This window comes from Limulus polyphemus, unplaced genomic scaffold, assembly GCF_000517525.1.
Source record: "Limulus polyphemus unplaced genomic scaffold, Limulus_polyphemus-2.1.2 Scaffold4131, whole genome shotgun sequence".
NCBI lineage: Eukaryota > Metazoa > Arthropoda > Merostomata > Xiphosura > Limulidae > Limulus > Limulus polyphemus.
Window position 1 is genome coordinate 68700 of NW_013669741.1, and position 3782 is coordinate 72481.

General features: G+C 34.5%; 1 protein-coding gene across 1 annotated transcript in view; it reads right to left on the reverse strand.

The window, feature by feature from the left end:
• Positions 1–562, reverse strand: part of LOC106470639 (histone acetyltransferase KAT6B-like) — a gene marked incomplete at its 3' end in the record, with an annotated part of 60824 nt that extends 60262 nt beyond the window's left edge. The window contains exon 1 of the mRNA XM_022399265.1: positions 489–562. The remainder of the gene's footprint in view (positions 1–488) is intronic.
• Between the last annotated feature and the right edge of the window lie 3220 nt (positions 563–3782).

A 3782-nucleotide genomic window follows, 5' to 3' on the forward strand; every position in this document is an offset into this window, starting at 1 on the left:
GAACCCCTAGTAATAACATTATATTATTATTCTTTTGGGAAACAATGACAACCTTTGGATTTGCTTCATGCAGATTGGATGGCTGTTGGTTCTGATATCATTGCCACAATGTTATCATTGATAGTGGTACTGTATGTATGATCACTATGATGTATGGTGGTCAACATACCACATGTTATGTATACACTTGTAAAATATATATATATTTAACCTGTAAGCTGTATGGTGAGTATGTAAACATTGGATTGGAGGAACTACTGAACTATACTGGAATGGTACATGGACACGAATTTTTAACGACATGTGTTTTTTACATGCATGCACATGCAATGCATGTTGACTAGTATTTATATCTATATATATACATAGTAAGGCCGGTCAGGATTTTGTTGCAGCTGGTCAGATTTCCTTTTAGAGTGACATTCAGCACGCTCTACAAGGTCAAAAACGTGTCAATTAACAGTTATGAATCGATTACATTAATATACCTTTCCACCCTCCATTTCTGCTGGAGTTTGAGTCGTGACACTTCTACGAAACTCTAACATTGTGACGTCCCTAAACTCTGGTGGGCCGTCTCTGCTGCATACTTTATCTGTAACAAAATATTCTGTAAATATAATATATAGCTACAAAATTTCTGCTTCACCTTCGCCTAGAATCGCCATCATTTTCACCATCTCCCGTTTGCACGATTCTTACCACTCCTTATAGTCAGCTTCAAGGATGGCTACTCTATCTGCAGTATCTATAAAAAATCTCAGTCACGCAGTGTCAGCTATAATTCGACACTTGCCATCAGCCATCACCGTGATTGCCGATCCGATACTCGAAACTGAGCTTTTTGCTATCTTTTAAACTACGGCTTAAAAATTTCGGCTGTGGGAGATAGCCTAGACGTTTGTGTAACATGGCTAAAATCAATCATGCAGTGGTAAAAAAAAAAAGTAGATCCTGTCAGCAGCGTCGTGTCCGAAAGGGCAGAAACCCTATACAGTTACAATAATAATTAAATAATCGTTATGGTACATGTTTCATGTCTGCCATATAAACATTACGTTACATCCACGGCCTGCATGCAGCTATATAAGTATGCATGTAGTAGATTATGAGGCTCCATATAAACCACAGACAGCATTAAAACAATTGGGTGTTAACGGTTATACAGCCGCTGTTATTTGCTAGGTTGTCAAATAGACTTAAACACTACCCTACACAATGCGCAATGATGCGTTTAGTAAAATTGCCCAGGTTTTATAACAACACTTAGAACCATTTTTGTTTTAGACTGGCAGAACAATATTAAATAATAATAATAAAGAATAACAAATGGATGATCCATATTATGAAACAATACAGTGGTTCATGAATCCTCCTCCATTATAATATTCTCTTAATGGATGTTTTGGCGACTGCATTCTTAGATGGTTTTTCTGACAGTCCAGTGATTCATGAATCTAACACCAGTATTACAGTTCGAGATCCTCCAACAATCTAGTGATTACAACATCAGGATTATTATCTTTTAAATGACTGTTTAAAACGTACACTTCTAATAATCCAGTATTCTAGTTTTTTTATAAGCACGCTGGCTAATGTGCAATTTAAACACGTTCATAAAGTATATGACACGTTAAAAATCAGGGTTCAATACTCCCATTAAAACCAAACAAATTATATTCTATGTGATGTAATGTTACCTTGCTGTAATCAAATTTATTCGGGTGTTCCAAGGTACTGCTTCTTTATAACTAGCAAATCATAGTTTAGCATACGTATGTATAGCCACACTTTCTGCTGCCTGAGCTCCCCTTTACCAAGAATATTAACTTTAAACCCTAATATAAATTGAGTTTTTATTTCGCCAGTCTTTACACGTATTTGTTAGGCCTCATACTTTCTGCTCGTATTCTATACTAGTACGTACTTCATTGGCTTTTTAAGTGTTAGTGGGCCGTGACTTTGTTGATTACAGCGTTACTATTAACATATGAGAAACACAAAAAAGTAACACAAATTTTCAATGAATCCCACTAATTATTAATGAGGATTTTTATGTTCTAAAAGTAAAATAAGTGTTTTGACACTTCTTTACACTGAGTGTTGTAACACACATAATTATTCAATGTGATGCAATATATAGACCCCACCGGAATTGACCGGTATATACACGAGTCCAAAACTTGAAGGTTAATATAATCAAACTGTGAGAAAGGCTTAAGCCATGTTTAAATGGACTAGATCCTTGTAAAGAGTCCACGAACTTTCTCGTATGGACGTTTAGATCTTTACAAGGTATCTATTTAACTACATTCCTGTGACCGTTCGTATTGATCAACCACACAATATAGAAACGTCATTAGAATAAATATATTTTAAAGATTTAATGTTCATACGAGAAAGTTCCTGGAATATTTACAAGGATTTAGTCCATTTAAACATGGTTCTTTACATCTGTCGTCGTTCGCATCGTAACTGATTTGTTAACATCAGACGATTATGTTATTCATTCACATTCTATCTGATCTCTTATCATCAATCGATGACGTTATTCATTTACATTCTATCTGATCTCTTAGCATCAATCGATGACGTTATTCATTCACATTTTATCTGATCTCTTAGCATCAATCGATGACGTTATTCATTCACATTTTATCTGATCTCTTAGCATCAATCGATGACGTTATTCATTCACATTCTGATCTCTTAGCATCAATCGATGACGTTATTCGTTCACATTCTATCTGATCTCTTAGCATCAATCGATGACGTTATTCATTCACATTTTATCTGATCTCTTAGCATCAATCGATGACGTTATTCATTCACATTCTGATCTCTTAGCATCAATCGATGACGTTATTCGTTCACATTCTATCTGATCTCTTAGCATCAATCGATGACGTTATTCATTCACATTCTATCTGATCTTATAACATCAATCGATGACGTTATTCATTCACATTCTATCTGATCTCTTAGCATCAATCGATGACGTTATTCATTTACATTCTATCTGATCTCTTAGCATCAATCGATGACGTTATTCATTTTCATCAATCGATGACGTTATTCATTCACATTCTATCTGATCTCTTAGCATCAATCGATGACGTTATTCGTTCACATTCTATCTGATCTCTTAGCATCAATCGATGACGTTATTCATTTACATTCTATTTGATCTCTTAGCATCAATCGATGACGTTATTCATTCACATTCTGTTTGATCTCTTAGCATCAATCGATGACGTTATTCATTCACATTCTATTTGATCTCTTAGCATCAATCGATGACGTTATTCATTCACATTTTATTTGATCTCTTAGCATCAATCAATGACGTTATTCATTCACATTCTATCTGATCTCTTAGCATCAATCGATGACGTTATTCATTCACATTCTGATCTCTGAGCATCAATCGATGACGTTATTCATTCACATTCTGATTTGTTAGGATTAGCTGATGACACTATATAGAACAAATATTGATAGAACAACATATATATTTACTCGTCTATTACTAAATCTTTAAGCATTTAAAGGCACGAAATTCTTTTTCTCCATTTCCAGTTTGGAATACTAATTCCACACGCTCAAACGTTTTTACATCTCATTAAACTTTTGATCACAAACAGAAAGAATTAAAGGCTGTAATAGCAGTCTGTATCATCAAATACAAAATCAAAGCAAAAAAAAAAAGGACGTAACGAAACTAGTAAAAATATCGAGGTCAGTTATAGGAGTTTCTCTGCCAGCATATTCTAAACTGTGTA